Here is a 17621-nt window from a genome sequence, read left to right on the forward strand (position 1 = left end):
AGCATCCCACAATAAATTGGGTGAATTTTGGCCCATTCCTCCTTATGACATGCTTTTTCAGGTCTACCAACACATTTTCTATAGGATTGAGGTCAGGGCTTTGTGATGGCCACTCCAATACCTTGACTTTGTTGTCCTTAAGCCAATCTGCCACAACTTTTAAGTATGCTTGGTGCCATTGTCCATTTGGAAGACCCATTTGCGACCAAGCTTTAACTGATGTCTTGAGATGTTGCTTAAATATATCCACATCATTTTGCTTCCTCATGGATGCCATCTTTTTTGTGAAGTGCACCAGTCCCTCCTGCAGAAAAGCACCCCCACAACATGATGCTGCCACCCCCATGCTTCACGGTTGGAATGGTGTTCTCCGGCTTGCAAGCCTCCCCCTTTTTCCTCCAAACATAACGATGGTCATTATGGCCAAACAGTTCTATTTTTGTTTCATCAGATCAGACCAGAGGACACTTCTCCAAAAAGTATAATCTTTGTCCCCATGTGCAGTTGCAAACCATAGTCTTGCTTTTTTTTGTATTTTTTTAATGGCGATTTTGGAGCAGTGGATTCTTCCTTGCTGAGCGGCCTTTCAGGTTATGTCGATATAGGACTTGTTTTACTGTGGATATAGATACTTTTGTACCTATTTCCTCTAAGTCCTTTGCTGTTGTTCTGGGATTGATTTGCACTTTTCGCACATTCATCTCTAGGAGACAGAACGCGTCTCCTTCCTGAGCGGTATGACGACTGCGTGGTCCCATGGTGTTTATACTTGTGTACTATTGTTTGTACATATGAATGTGGTACCTTCAGGAGTTTGGAAATTGCTCAAGGATGAACCAGACATGTGGAGGTCTACAATTTGTTTTCTGAGGTTTTGGCTGATTTTCCCATGATGTCATGCAAAGATGCACCGAGTTTGAAGGTAGGCCTTGAAATACATCCATAGGTACACCTCCAATTTACTTAAATTAGAAGCTTCTAAAGCCATGACATTTTCTGGAATTCTCCAAGCTGTTTAAAGGCACAGTCAACTTAGTGTATGTAAACTGCTGACCCACTGGAATTGTGATACAGTGAATAAGTGATATAAATCAGTCTGTAATCAGTCAAATCTGTATTTGGAAAAATGACTTGTGTCATGCACAAAGTAGATGTCCTAACCGACTTGCAAAATTATAGTTTGCTAACAAGAAATGTGTGGAGTGGTTGAAAAACAAGTTTTAATGACTCCAACCTAAGTGTATGTAAACTTCTGACTTCAACTGTATATGAGCCCAAGCCCCCCCAAAAAAACAATTAAAATAATGATTGTCATATTATACACAGCATAAAAGATTTAAAAAAAAACGTTTAAGATGTATTTGGTACATTATTGGTCTAGCATATTCCAAAATTAAACATTCTAGTAATTGCCTTTGAGTGTGGACTGTATTATTATGCATACTGGATGGACTGATTACCTTACACTACAGTCCAAACTTTCTAGCCATAAATCTGGGAAAGAGAGAACGTATGTCCCAGTTGGTATTAGATATAACGTCTTGACCCTGCCTGCCTTTGGGGAAAACAACCTGTGGTTACCTAGGTTACACCAGTGGTTCACTGCAAAAACTTCCTTTCTCAAACTATTTTCTTGTTGTCTGCTTGTTTGTCAAATACATTACATTAAGTAAAGTACAACATGTCTAAATATTATTTTTCAACATTGCCTACATAGAAAATTGTTGTGTAATGTTTATGTCCAACGGCCAATGAGCAACAATACGTTTTATCTATAATTTCTCTTCATATGACAAGGATTTGCCAGTAGATTGTCAACTTGATTCATTATGGTGACTGTAATTGTATCTGTGGTCAATGACTTTGAGCCCTCTTGGATGGGCATTTGAGAGCTCTTTATGTAGAGCTCCTCATGTTGCCATTTCACATTGGTTACACCAGCCTCATCTCGGGAGTTGATAGGCTTGAAGTCATACACAGAGCAATGCTTGACGCACAACGAAGAGCTGCTGGCAAAACGCACGAAAGTGCGGTTTGAATTAATGTTTACGCGCCTGCTTCTGCCTACCACCGCTCAGTCAGATACTTAGACACTTGTATGCTCAGTCATATTATATGCAACGCAGGACACGCTAGCTAATATCTAGTGATTATGATGGATTGTTTTTTGTAAGATAAGTTTAATGTTAGCTAGCAACTTACCTTGGCTTACTGCATTTGCGTAACAGGCAGTCGCCTTGTGGAGTGCAAGGAGAGAGAGGCAGGTCGTTATTGCGTTGGACTAGTTACCTGTAAGGTTGCAAGATTGGATCCCCCGAGCTGACAAGGTGAAAATAAGTCGTTCTGCCCCTGAACAAGGCAGTTAACCCACCGTTCCTAGGCCGTCATTGAAAATAAGAATGTGTTCATAACTGACTTGTCTAGTTAAATAAAGGTATATAAAAAAATATTTTTTTAAATCGGCACCCCAAAAAAACGATTTCCGATTGTTATGAAAACTTGAAATCGGCCCTAATTAATATGGCCGTTCCGATTAATCGGTCGACCTCTAATACATACATGTACATACCCATACCTTTTTGAGAATATACCTTTATTATTCCCCGCAAACCTTACCACCCCAATTGGAGTAAACTAATAAACAATAACACTTAAGCTTCTAGCTTCTGACAATTTTACAATAGTTGTATTTTGTTTGTTTTTAGTCCTTCCTCTATTTCTAAAGTCCATCCAGTTTGATTTCTATTTGTAACTGTAATTTCACACAATTTCTGAACCTATATACATGTTTTACATTGGTAATCTTGTTATTAGTCCCACCCTTCAGCTCCATTCAACCCCTCCCATTTCTTTTGCGAAACACGCGGGGCTCTTCCCGAATGACGGGTTGCATTGGTCATGGAAGCACTGTAGCACAAATCACCATGCCTATCTGATTGGCCAGTGCAGTAGGCACACTCCATTTAGCTACAGATCTCCTGGTCCGACGGATAGGCAGAGTTTGTCTTTTCAGACAAATTAAATGGTTCAAAATGGGAACACGTTGCCTACTCGGTGTGAAGGGCTTCTGAATCAAGTGCACCTACAGCCAACAGCGCAAGACAAATCATTTAAAAAACAGCCCAAGCCTCTATCGTTGGCTTTTCTTACAGAAATGTTTGTGATCGACTAGGAATGTCTGGTTGGCGACCACTGGCCTAGGAATTCAGCATTTTTCAATGTTCATCATTAATCGGCTGACATTACCTTAGCTACAGAATATCTCACCACCATGTGATTCCATTAGGGTTTGGATGGGAACATAGATTTTCATACCATACCGACATAAACGATATTACCGGAAGTGCACACAAGGGGCACTATAACAAAAAAAAGATATTGATCCAGGAGGGGAATATCTCTAGTCTGGGTAACAGTATTTTTAGCTGACCTTCCACTACTTGCCAAAGAGACTGGCCTTTCAGCAATTTCAACGTTCAATATGCAGCTGAATTTACAGCAGAGTTGCTCTTTCGTTGTTGGAAATAACATGAATATAATTCAATTTCAACAGATGGAGCCTTGGAAAAACTTCCCAAAAAAAGCCCAGCTAAAAATCTGATGATTCCATGTGTCATATCTACACTATTATTCTACAATAGTAAAAATAAAGATAAACCCTGGAATTAGTATGTGTCCACAATTTTGACTGGTACGTACATACGACGTTGGAAGTTTACATACACTTCGGTTGGAGTCATTAAAACTCGTTTTTCAATCACTCCACAAATTTGTTGTTAAACTATATTATTGGCAAGTAATTTTTCCAAGAATTGTATTTCAATGAATCACAATTCCAGTGGGTCAGAAGTTTACATACACTAAGTTGACTGTGCTTTAAAAAAAAGGCTTGGAATATTCTAGAAAATTAAGTCATGGCTTTAGAAGCTTCTGATAGGCTAATTGACATAATTTGAGTCAATTGGAGGTGTACCTGTGGATGTATTTCAAGGCCTACCTTCAAACTTCGTGCCTCTTTGCTTGACGTCATGGGAAAATCAAAAGAAATCAGCCAAGACCTCAGAAAAAAAATAATTGTGGGCAGAACTGCTAAAGCATGTGTGAGCAAGGAGGCCTACAAACCTGACTCAGTTACACCAGCTCTGTCAGGAGGAGGAATGGGCAAGAATTCACCCAACTTATTGTGGGAAGCGTTTTGGAAGGCTACCCAAAACTTTTGACCCAAGTTGAACAGTTTAAAGGCAATGCTACCAAATACTAATTGAGTGTAAGTAAACTTCAGACCCACTGGGAATGTGAAATAAATCACTATTTTTCTGACATTCCACATTCTTAAAATAAAGTGGTGATCCTAACTGAACTAAGAAAAACTGAGTTTAAATGTATTTGGCTAAGGTTTATGTAAACTTCCGACTTCAACTGTATGTACAGGTATATAGGGTCGCCACTTGGCTTACCACAATCACTGTAAAGAAAAGTCCTGATGACTAGCATCCCTTGGTTTTGTCTAGGCATCCACTGTCAATCAATACTACTCCAGACTGGATCCCCCAGCTGCCACCAACACGCCACTCTCATGCACACCTACATCCCAGTGTCTGCCTGCTGTGTCTCTTAAGACTAATTTATACATTACGCAAGTACGCAATGCAAAAAAGCAATTACCTACACAGCATGACGATCCTAATTGCGTTCTTGCATTGCGTTTTTGCGTAAGGTACACATTTTTTGCTTCAGGCCTACTGCTTTTATCCACTAAAGATAACGTTCCCGCGTTAGCGTTGACTCCATTCACGGTAAAAGGTGCATATGTTGGTTCATACAGATTGTGCGATCTAAATGTAACGCTTCAGCGATACAGATTGAGTCGAGCCCTCACTCTTAAAATAGCACATCCCGCACTACCCTCTTTTTTTGCATGTCAATCCCTTAGGCCTGTTGCCTTTTAACCCAAACTGAAGATTTGTTTATACCTGGCGCTAACATGAATCCTTTGTCCTGATCTTGTTCACATTCTGGTCGTGCCCACATTTTCATATATGCATCTACACATGCTAAATGTCCTGGTGCCTCCCTGTACGCAAATCATTTGACAAATAAGTATAATTTTGAAGAATATCTATGTCATAAGTGTTGGTGGTGACACCTGTCAATGATTTTAGAACGCTGGATAATGATGATTTAAATGGTTTAACTGTCAAGATCTGTCTACAATGTGTGCCTAACTACATATGGAGGTAGTTAGGCACAAGATCAGTTGGGCAAGATCAGGACAAAGGACGCATATTAGTACCAGGTATAAACGTGGCTAGACAGCATACCCCCACTTCCTTCTCTCATTCCCTAGACTCTAAAATAAAATGTGCTGCTTTGTTTGTGGACCTGTCAAGAGCTTTTGATATTGTTGATCATGCTACTTTATTGAATACGTTGTCCTTGATAGGCCTGAGCTCTGACACCTGTTCATGGTTTCATGATTATCTGAGTGACAGAACGCAGGCTATCGTGATTGATGGGTTTAAGTCCAAATTGCTTAAAGTACATAAAGGTGTTCCACAGGGGGTGGTACTAGCACCTGTTCTTTTCACTATTTATATAAATGCTATTGGTAAATCTGCAACAATAAAAAATAAAAAAATTGCGAATGCTAATATTATGACCGCAATTGCCCTAACTGCTGACCTGGCTGTGACAAGGCTACAGTCAGTTGTGCAGGAAGCACTTACTGATTTAAAACTTACATAATATGGGCAAAACTAAATACATGTTGTTTTCAAGTTCTCGGAAGTTGCCTCAGATGGATTACATCTTCACTCATCGGATGGTTCTGTAATCAAAACGAGTCCCTGCATACAAATAACTTTATTTGGATTGACAATGATTTGTTTTGTTTTTTTAAACATACAATTGAGCTGGTTAAGAAACTGAGATTTAAAGTGGGCTTTATTTACAGAACGAGATCTTGTCTCTCTAGTCAACAGGAAGCAGAGCCACCCTTCTACCTGTTCTTGTTCATACTGATAGTTGATACTATTTGTCAAAGTGCAGCTGTCTCTACTCTTAAACCCTTGGATGCCGTTTTTCATACCTCCCTTAGTTTGATTACTCATCACTGTATTCTTTACCAAAAGGTTGGCTGGACCTCTGAAGTCATGTAGATCACATCATTACGCACTTTTTGTTTACAAAGCCCTGCTCCACAAACTTCCGGCTTACCTAACGTCACTGTTAAGATTTAAAATGACATGTTATCAAACCCGTTCACAGGGTTGGTTAACTCTGGAGACTCCTTTGGTGTCTAAAGAGTTATGTAAAGCAGCCGTTAATTTCCTTGCACTTTACTACATGTGCAACGATCTAAAATACACTTTTTTTTTTAAATGGGAAGAATTGGTGCCTCTAGGGACCTTTTTACTGTGTTTTTCTGATTGTATTTTGCTTTTCATGTGTCGTTGTGAATAATAACGTGTATTCAGAACCACATTCCTGTAAAGCTTAGAGAACATCTCATGTTAAATACTGTTGAAGTAATATGGCTACAGGTTCATCTGGGAAGCTGCTTTAGACCACCAAGTATGATGTGTGTGGAATGCTTGATAATGTATGTTATATCAACAGAGAGGTATATTTTCAGGGTGAATTAAATATTGACTGGCTTTCATCAAGCTGCCCACTCAAGAAAAAAATGTAAACTGTAACTAGTGCCTTCAACCTGGTTCAGGTTATCAGTAAGGGAAGTTACAAATAGCACAGGAATCAACATCACATCTTTACTAATGCTGCAGATATGTGCTTTAAAGCAGTATCAAAATCCATCAAATTATCACAATAGAGTTGCCATGTCTAGGAAAATCTAAGTTCCAAAGTCTGGGCCTAATAGTGTATAAGAGGTCATAGAATATGTTTTGTAGTGATTCCTATGTTGATGATGTAAATAATATTTGGTCCGTGGTGTGTAATGAGGAGCAACCAGATGCTGGACATTTTTATGAAATTGCTTATTCCAGTTACTTAATAAGCAGGCACCCATTAACAAAATGACTAAAAACGGTTAAATCCCCTTGGATGGATGAGGAATTGAAACATTGTATAGTTGAGAGGGATGAGGCAATAGGAATGGCAAATACGTCTGGCTACGCATCCGATTGGCAAATGTACTGAAATTTGGCAAATGTACTGAAATTTGAGAAATTATGTAACTAAACTGAATAAAAACAAGAAACTATACTATGAAACAAATATCAATTTTATAAAGATGAGGAAAAACCTTTGGAGCACCTTAAAACCTGTTAAGCCTATATGGGCGCTATTTCATTATTGGATAAAAAAACGTGCCCGTTTTAAGCGCAATATTTTGTCACGAAAAAATGCTCGACTATGCATATAATTGACAGATTTGGAAAGAACACAGTCTAATGTTTCCAAAACTGCAAAGATTTTATCTGCGAGTGCCACAGAACTCATTCTACAGGCGAAACCAAGATGAAACGTCTAACAGGAAATGAGCAGAATCTCTGAAGCTCTGTTTTCAAATGTCTCCTTATATGGCTGTGAATGCAGCAGGAACGACCATGTGCTTTCTGTGGTTTCTTCAAGATGTCTGCAGCATTGTGACGTATTTGTAGGCATATCATTGGAAGATTGGCCATAAGAGACTACATTTTCCAGGGGTCCGCCCGGTGGCCTTTATCTAAATTTGTGCGTAATCTCCAGTTGCGGTCATTTTGTCCTGGGATTCAGAACAAAACGCACACTTCCACAAAGGATATATCATCGAAGAGATATGTGAAAAACACCTTGAGGATTGGTTCTAAACAACGTTTGCCATGTTTCAGTCGATATTATGGAGTTAATTTGGAAAAAAGTTCGGCGTAATTGATGACTGGATTTTCAGTTTTTTTTGGTAGCCAAACGTGACGCACCAAACGGAGCGATTTCTCCTAAACAAATAATCTTTCAGGAAAAACTGAACATTTGCTATCTAACAGAGTCTCCTCATTGAAAACATCTGAAGTCCTTCAAAGGTAAATGATTATTTGAATGCTTTTCTGGTTTTTGTGAAAGTGTTGCCTGTTAAATGCTAACAATAATGCTAACACTAAATGCTACGCTAGCTAGCTACTGTTACACAAATGATTGTTTTCCTATGGTTGAGAAGAATATTTAGAAAATCTGAGATGACAGTGTTGTTAACAAAAGGCTAAGCTTGAGAGCTAGCATATTTATTTAATTTCATTTGCGATTTTCACGAATAGTTAACGTTGCGTTATGCTAATGAGCTTGCCGGGATAAATACACTCCTGGATACAGGTTTTTTTGGTAGCCAAACGTGACGCACCAAACGGAGCGATTTCTCCTAAACAAATAATCTTTCAGGAAAAACTGAACATTTGCTATCTAACAGAGTCTCCTCATTGAAAACATCTGAAGTTCTTCAAAGGTAAATGATTTTATTTGAATGCTTTTCTGTTTTTTGTGAAAGTGTTGCATGCTAAATGCTAACGATAATGCTAACGCTAAATGCTACGCTAGCTAGCTACTGTTACACAAATGATTGTTTTCCTATGGTTGAGAAGCATATTTTGAAAATCTGAGATGACAGTGTTGTTAACAAAAGGCTAAGCTTGAGAGCTAGCATATTTATTTCATTTCATTTGCGATTTTCATGAATAGTTAACGTTGCGTAATGGTAATGAGCTTGAGTCTGTATTCACGATACCGGATCCGGGATGGGTAGATCAGAGAGGTTAAATTACATTTTTGGCAAAAAAAGCAAACTCAGCTCCATCATGCATTGAATCAGATGGCTCATTCATCACAAAATCCACTGATATTGACAATTACTTTAATTATATTTTTTATTGCCAAGATTAGCAAACTTAGCAAACATGCCAGAAACAAAACACTGAAACTACACATCCAAGTTTAACTGATCAAATTATGAAAGACAAGCATTGTAGTTTTGAAATCCGTAAAAAGAGTGTGGAAAGGTGAAAAAAATATTGTTGTCAATCAACAATGACAAGACACCGGGGTCTGACACCGGGGACCTTGGAAAACTACAAATTGCTCAGAACAGGGCAGCACGGCTGGCCCTTAAAAGTACACAGACAGCTAACATTCATGAAATGTATGTCAATCGCTCATGGCTCAAAGTGGAGGAGAGATTGACTTCATCACTACTTGTTTTTGTAAGAAGTGTTGACATGCTGAATGCACCGAGGTGTCTGTTTAAACTACTAGCACACAGCTCAGACACCCATGCATACCCCACAAGACATGCCACCAGTCAAGAACAGACTATGTGAATCACAGTACTACATAGAGCCATGGCTACATGGAACTCTATTCCACATCAAGAAACTGATGCAAGCAGTAGAATCAGATTTAAAAACAGACGAAAATACACTTTATGGAACAGTGGAGACTGAAGAGATACAGGAACAGACACATGCATACAAACAGATATTGTAATATTGTTGTATGGTGGTATTATACATTTTTGTATTGTAGATATGTAGTGGTGTAATAATTTTCTCTTGTTTTATTAGCAGCTAATGTGTTTCCCTAAAAAATACAAATATTTTACTGTGTATATTAATGTGTAATTTAATGTATCTTGTGGTGCTATACAGGGCTCATCTGGAAAAGAGACCTTTGTCTCAGCATTGACTCCCTGTCAAAATAAAGGTTAAATAAAATAAAAAAATTCCCTCTACCTCTGTCTGACTGACCGGGCTGGTCCTATTAAGACAGCTTCTCATTGACCCTTTCACTGTGTGGTTGAGTGGGCAGCATCAGGGCAGACATGGGCAGCCACAACACAGTGGTCAGGTCTGCACAGAGTGGCCAGGCAGATAGGGGAGGCGCTGGGAGACCGGGTACTGTCCTCCAAACCCCATGCTAGAGAGGGGTCCGGACACACACACACTTTCTTGTTAATACACAGATACATTCTCTCTCTCTGCAATACACTCAAAGCACACAATGCTCACTTACCCCAACATGCACATCTATAACCCCTCCCCAACACACAATTGAATGTTTTTGACAAGCCTTTGATTCCCCTCTTGCCCTATAAAAAAAACATTGAGAAAATACTGTAATATTCTCTTCAGCACCCACTCTTGAACACTCACACACTAAATGAAAGCTGACTTAACTAGGACTCACAACGGTATCCCATCATATCTTACATGATTTAAGCCACTCATCTCTCTCTCTCTCTCTACCTCTAACCTAGGACCAGATTTGCTAAGCTTTTACCAAGCATTTGCACCTTGTATTTTCAGAAGGGAATAAGACATTTGGTTACACTTTATTTGGATAGTCCATCTGTAGATGCTCTACAGACTATCAGTAACATTTCAACTAACTATATAACCTTAACCTATTTAGCGTAGGGGTGGAGTTTAGGGTTAACTTAATTTGCATTCCACATTGTTCTAAGTAATAGCATGGCTTCAATCGCATTGATATAAGGACTAGGCCTACTGTGAATTGAATCATGGACATGCCAAACATGGTCCATAAGCAAGATTAAATTCATTATTCATAAGGCCTAAAAAGAGAATATAATTATAAATTCTATAACGAACAACATTACCACTAAAAGCAGCTTTTGGTTGGTCTTAAATATCCATCAGCGCTGCCTGAAATTAGCAATTTGGATCATGTTTAAGGGCACACCTCAAATATTTACCCCCCCCCCCATCTGAACGCAAGCTGACGTAAGACAGGTAAATGACCAAACCTGGCGTTAGGGCTGGAAAATGCCAGTGCGGCAGTAGTGCGTGACGATTGCAAAGTAGCGTGCATTGGACACTAGTGCCGCCTTAGTGCCAGCCAAAAGTAGAGCCCATAGTATAAAATGATAAATTTGACAGCAAATGCAGAGCAAATTTGGCTAAAAGTTAGGCTCTGTCTTGGATATGGTCACATCAAGGTATCTTGAATCGGTTTGAGGGTATGCCAATTCTGGCTGCATTAAATAGCATTGTCAGTTTGTATTGCAGTCATGATTTCTTGGCAGACAGGGTGTTGTGTGACAGATGGTGCTCACAGTATAGAGACTGGGGATGAGGAAATGTTGCATTGCTGTTATATCTGAAGCATGACCGTAGTGGGCATAAAACACACCACTGTTCAAAAGTTTGGGGTCACTTAGAAATGTCCTTGTTTTTGAAAGAAAAGCATGGTTTTTGTCCATTAAAATAACATCAAATTGATCAGAAATACAGTGTACACATTGTTAATGTTGTAAATGACTATTGTAGCTGGAAACGGACGATTTTTAATTTAATATCTACATAGGCATACAGAGGCCCATTATCAGCAACCATCACTCCTGTGTACCAATGGCACGCTGTGTTAGCTAATCCAAGTTTATCAGTTTAAAAGGCTAATTGATCATTAGAAGACCTTTTTGCAATTATTTTAGCACAGGTGAAAACTGTTGATCTGATTAAAGAAGCAATAAAACTGGCGTTCTTTAGACTAGTTGAAGAGCTGGAGCATCAGCATTTGTGGGTTCGATTACAGGCTAAAAATGGCCAGAAACAAAGGATTTTCTTCTGAAACTCATCAGTCTATTATTGTTCTGAGAAATTAAGGCTATTGCATGTGAGAAATTGAAGATCTCGTACAATTCTGTGTACTACTCCCTTCACAGAACAGCGCAAACTGGCCCTAACCACAATAGAAAGAGTGGGAGGCCCCGGTGCACAACTGAGCAAGAGGACAAGTACATTAGAGTGTCTAGTTTGAGAAACAGATGCCTCTCAAGTCCTGAACTGGCAGCTTCCAGCTACACTAGTCATTTACAACATTAACAATGTCAACACTGTATTTCTGATCAATTTGATGTTTTTTTTTAAATGGTCCAAAAAAAGTGTTTCTTTCAAAAACCAGAACATTTTACCCCAAACTTTTGAAAAGGTAGTGTACATGTTTTCATTTAGACATTTTGCAGGAGAAGGGAATCATATTGCCTATAGGCTACCATAAGTGCAGGATACTATTTGTTAAATTGTTTGTTTTTTCTAAATCGAGAAACATAAACATTATATGATTAAATACTCCCTATGACTCCTAGTACTTTCTAAGGAACCCATCCTATTAACTGTAAAATGGTCTAATGTAGTCGTCAAAGGGCCATTTTATATTATTTCAACAATGGTTTGGGATTTTTGTTTGTTCTTTATTTTGTCAATCTAAATGAATATACTTACATTCTGCCTATTAGCATGAATCCCAGCCAAAAGCTCATTAGAGGTTTAGTGGGTGTGGCTAGAGTTAGCAGTGAGGGCAATGTCCTGAGCACCTGTCTATGTTCCTACTACATTCTCTGTACCCTCTGTCCAAGTGTGCTAACTGCTTGGTTTTCCAATTAAAACAGAAACCGTATTATGTGAACGTGAAACACATAATCCCATTCATTGGCAGTTCAACAAAGAAGCCATTTGTGTTCAATGTTCTGCTTCCACCCGTGGAATTGGATCCCCTAAATAAGACATACCATTGCACCCTACCGGTAACATCAAAACCCCCCAAAAATAAATACGGTCATATGCAGCTAGCCATAAGCTTACAGCAACACCATTCCTGTATTCGTAATCATTTAGTCTACTTTGCAACGGTTTCACAATGTATCAGTAACGTTCTCCGTAACAGTTGCAGAAATGTTTTTCTTGCTGTGAATATGATATGGTGGTTGTTTATCTACCTTAGTTAAATGCACTGACTAAGTCGCTCTGGATACATTTCTGCTAAAAGCCTAAAATGTAAATGTACTCTTTCAAAGCATGCTGAGTATTATTCTAAATGAACTCACCCCCAAACAAGACCGTATTTGGTCTGCCCGGACTGGGCCAAATCTGAACCAATCATAGATTAAGTACAATACAGCACAGTACAGCAGAGCAAAGTTGCATTTAGTTCAGCACAATACAGTAGAGTAGGCCTACAGTAGAGTTTACTTCATAGAGTACAGTCAAGTAGAGTGGAGTTCAGTACAATATAGTACATTATACTGAACTTTACTATACTGTACTCACACTTAATTTACTGTATGAACGTTACTGTTCTGTACTCTACTGTACAGGCCGATAGCGATGGATCTTCGGTTTACGAGTTTTTTAACAATGCATTGTTCCTACAATGACTGAATATGTAACATACATTTCCCAAAACATCACACAGATAGAATGGTCACTAAGTGTATCGTTGGAGCATATGTCGATACTGACAGGATCTCGCTTCAGCGTTCTCAATTCAAATCTTACCTTAACATTAGAATTATTTCAAAATACTGATGACAGATCAGCTCCTAGAGAAATATTTCCAGAACAGCTGCAAATATTGACGTGGCTTATTCTAATGCTTACCCAATAAAAATGCATTAAATCACAGTTTTGGCACGTTAGGCTACACATCATTAAATATATTGAGACAAATTACAGACAGTAGCCTAGCCTACAAGTAACAAAATAGAACTTAACTGAACATGAAATGTATTTTAATATAATTCAAATAGCCTACTGTTTATTTTAATGCAGTCATCTCAGTTTTCATTTAAATCATATTTTTTATACTTTGTATCAATTGCAAAGACATTGGCAACTTTGTATTTGCAGTCAACTTTGTTCTGAACTAATCTGCGGTCACAGATAGAAAAATAATTCAAGTGACACAGGAGGGTAAAACAGTATATAACAATGCGCTGTGCATCAAGTGGTCTGAGGTAGTCATTCGATTGCGTTCATTTTCAAGTGCAACGTTAACGCTGGTTCTGGGAAACAGCTCAGAGATTTAACGATGATCCTACGAAGGTTCTAATGATGAACTTAACATGCTTTTGGGAAACCGGGCCCTGAACCATAGCCCTTATATCAGTGTGAATGCTATTGTAAGTAATAGGGGGGGGGGGGGCTGAGGAGTATTTCTGTCTGTAATGGCCTTGATTTGGCCCAAACATAGACGTTTATGTTTCACAAGTTTGGACAGCACAGTAGATCACAGCAGAGTACTATAGTGAAGCACCAGACGGCTGTAGAGTTTGAAATTAAGGCCAGTCCCAATCGGTGAAAAAAGGGATTACTTTGGACGTCCATGGACTTCGGATGGTGCTCACTAGGCTATATCTTAGTTTATGGGATGAGTTATTCAGCCATAATTTCATAGCAGCATCGAATAGACACCAGGTTGCCTCCAATTTATAGCCAATTGCCCTCCTGCAGATGTAATGATGATACCCAAATGATGAGTTAAAATGATATGCATCCATAGCAGAGCAGTTACTGAAATGCATTATGCTGCTTCTTGACAGGTGGCTTAAGTATAGGCGACAGTGTAGCTTGATGCAGAAACCAAAATTGCATTGCCTACAAACATGCATTAAAGGAAACCGAACCCTAGCTATTTTAATTGTCATTGAATAATAGCCAAATGTTTAGGTCATACATTTGATAATATAATACGTCAAATCGAAATGTCTCATTCCCGCCCTAATCACTGTCGTAAAAAAGAGAACCCGTGCACATTCTCACATCTCTCGATTTTCGAAATAAAGTAGTATTTTAGGCTATCGATAAGGATACCGATCTACGGGACACGCGACAGGCAATTGATAAGCAAGGTAGAATATCATGCATCCAGCAATCCACACCCTAAAAGCAATGCGCATGCGTCCCAACCAAACAAAGGACTTGGCATTACTGATCGAAGTTTGACTCCAACCCAATAGTATTTGAGATGTAATTGCAACGATGGACACTAAAAATGATATAAAACGATATTTTACTTATTATTTAACCGAATCAGATATGATGCTAAATATTTTAATGATGCTAAAGAGTTTTGCGAAAGGATAGGCTACTCTAGTAGCCTACACCCCCTTCTCATCACACATGCCATACAAGAATTGAGCATCTCCTATTTGTGCACATTCAGATGAAATATGATATTAATAAATCAGTCACCTATGACATAATTCGGTCGCGTTCAGATCTGATGATAAGACTGTGTGTGTGTGTTACATGTAGCACAGCTAATGTGTCACACCTCCATACACAAAGAGGTGGGGCAAATAATCTTATTTCTGGAATTACTATCATTTCCATTTGGAGAGATGTTCCACAATCTCTATAAAATGTGGAGTTTCTGTGCTTTTGGTTAGCCTAAATTGTGATCTTTGTGCATCATTAGCACACTGTTTGTAATCAGTCATATTTACTTTTAAAGAGCTCATACATTAATAAACTACACTATCATCAAAACATGTAAAACACTTGTATGGAGGAAAAGGTCCATACTCCACCAGACATTGTGCACGAGAAAGAGAACACACCCCTTTACCTTGACATTTTGTCGGTAGAATTGCATAGAAGGGAAAACGGACTAATTATGACATTTCCATTGCAAACTAGGTCACTCATACATTTTTAGGATTTGTCCACGTAATCATTGTCAAGTCCATTTGCTCAGAAGTGCTCATTTTTTTTGTCAAATACACCCCATTATCCAACGTGCGCTCTAGCTATCCAAATGGATAGGTGAAAAGCAAAAATCTACACACCAGGAAAATAAAACGGTTTGAAAAAGCGCACTTGAGCAATTGTTAATGATTTTCAAAAATAAATATTCAATGGAGTGATTCTTACCGTTGACAGTGAAGTTACAAAGCCCTCCTTTCAGTAAGTGTAGTTTATCAAGCGGCTTCGCCTGTGCGCGTGGTAGCTTGTGCCTATTATGGTAGTGTTCTGCGTGGCTCACTGGATTTCTCTGGCGCCACGCACGCGTACACGCACACGCACGCACGCGGTTCACTCCATTCTGGCGATCATTTGGGCGCGCGACGCTGCTTAGAAGTGGAGTGCTGATCTACAAATGTCTCAAGGGGCTTTCACATGGGTCACGATAGGCATTCGATTATGTGTAGAGACCATCGGTCCCGGTTGTTATCAGCTCGAATGTTCTCGTTAAAACATTGGTTGATTGGTTTACAAGATGCACTCAGCTCATTGGTCAAACATGCACAGCACCTGCTCTTGACTTCACCTAATTTCATACTTTGGAGCCTAGAGTGCTGATCCATTAGACGCTCCTCCTCACAGGCATGAGCAACACAAACCACACTGCTTGTAAAACTGCTTGCGTTTTTTTGCAGCCCTCTGCCCTAATCCCAATGATGTCTGTGAAACCGTTGCCCTTACAGCTGCCCTTAAGGAGTTTACAAAGCCGCTTACACAGCCCCCTTAAAGGCGAGTTTACACATCTTGTACAATTATAATCTTTCATTCATCAAATCAAATGTTATTGGTCACATACACATATTTAGCAGATGTTATTGTAGGTGTAGTGAAATGCTTGCTTCCTAGCTCCAACAATGCAGTAGTATCTAACAATTCACAACAATACACACAAATCTAAAGTAAAGAATGGAGTTAAGAAATGTATAAATATTAGGAAAAGCAATGTCGGAGTGGCATTGACTAAAATACAGTAGAATATAACACAGTATATGCATATGAAATGAGTAAAGCAGTATGTATTAGAGTGACTAGTGATTCCATGTATATAGGGCAGTAGCCTCTAAGGTGCAGGGTTGAGTAACCAGGTGGTAGCCAGCTAATGATGGCTATTTAACAGTCTGATGGCCTTGAGATAGAAACTGTTTTTCAGTCTCTCGGTCCCTGTAAACATTTGTGAGGGTCTTAGGGGCCAAGCCAAAATTCTTCAGCCTCCTAAGGTTGAAGAGGCGCTGTTGCGCCTTCTTCACTACACTGTCTGTGTGGGTGGACCATTTCAAATAATCTGTGATGTGTACGCCAAGGAACCTTCTCCACTGTGATCCCGCTGATGTGGATAGGGGCGTGCTCTCTCTGCTGTTTTCTGAAGTCCACAGCCAGTTATTTTGTTTTGTTGACATTGAGGGAAACGTTACTTTCCTGGCACCACTCCGCCAGGGCCCTCACCTAGGCTGTCTCGTCGTTGTTGGTAATCGGGCCTACAACTGTTGTGTCGTCTGCAAAGTTGATGATTGAGGTAGAGGCATGCGTGGCCAAGCAGTCATGGGTGAACAGGGAGTATAGGAGGGGGCTGAGCACACACCCTTGTGGGGCCCCTGTGTTGAGGATCCTACCTTCACCACCTGTGGGCGGCCCATCAAGAAGTCCAGGACCCAGTTGCACAGAGCGGGGTTCAGACCCAGGGACCCAAGCTTAATGATGAGCTTGGAGGTTGCTATTGTGTTGAAGGCTGAGCTATAGTCAATAAACAGCATTCTTACATAATGTATTCCTCTTGTCCTGATGGGATAGGACAGTGTGCAGTGCGATGGCAATTGCATCGTCTGCGGAATGCAAATTGAAGTGGGTCTAGGGTGTCAGGTAAGGTAGAGGTGATAAGATCCTTAACTAGCCTCTCAAATAACTTCATGATGACAGAAGTGAGTGATACGGAGCCATAGTAATTTAGTTCAGTTACCTTTTCTTTTTTCGGTACAGGAACAATGGTGGACATCTTGTGTCCTCAACGTGGCTGGTTATCCCTTTGTAATCCGTGATTGTCTGTAAACCCTGCCACATACACTACCGATGAAAAGTTTTAGAACACCTACTCAT

The 17621-nt window shown here is 39.5% G+C and overlaps 1 protein-coding gene across 2 annotated transcripts in view; it reads right to left on the reverse strand.

Moving 5' to 3' along the window:
* LOC139386662 (brain abundant, membrane attached signal protein 1) overlaps positions 1-15732 on the reverse strand; it is a 42223-nt gene extending 26491 nt beyond the window's left edge. The window contains exon 1 of one of the 2 annotated variants that reach the window (XM_071132434.1): positions 15660-15732. The gene's annotated coding sequence lies outside the window, so the exon portion shown is untranslated. Of the gene's footprint in view, positions 1-9719; positions 9783-15659 lie in introns of those variants that run through there. The other variant, XM_071132435.1, reaches the window with a different exon arrangement.
* Between the last annotated feature and the right edge of the window lie 1889 nt (positions 15733-17621).

This window comes from Oncorhynchus clarkii, chromosome 28, assembly GCF_045791955.1.
Source record: "Oncorhynchus clarkii lewisi isolate Uvic-CL-2024 chromosome 28, UVic_Ocla_1.0, whole genome shotgun sequence".
Classification (NCBI taxonomy): domain Eukaryota; kingdom Metazoa; phylum Chordata; class Actinopteri; order Salmoniformes; family Salmonidae; genus Oncorhynchus; species Oncorhynchus clarkii.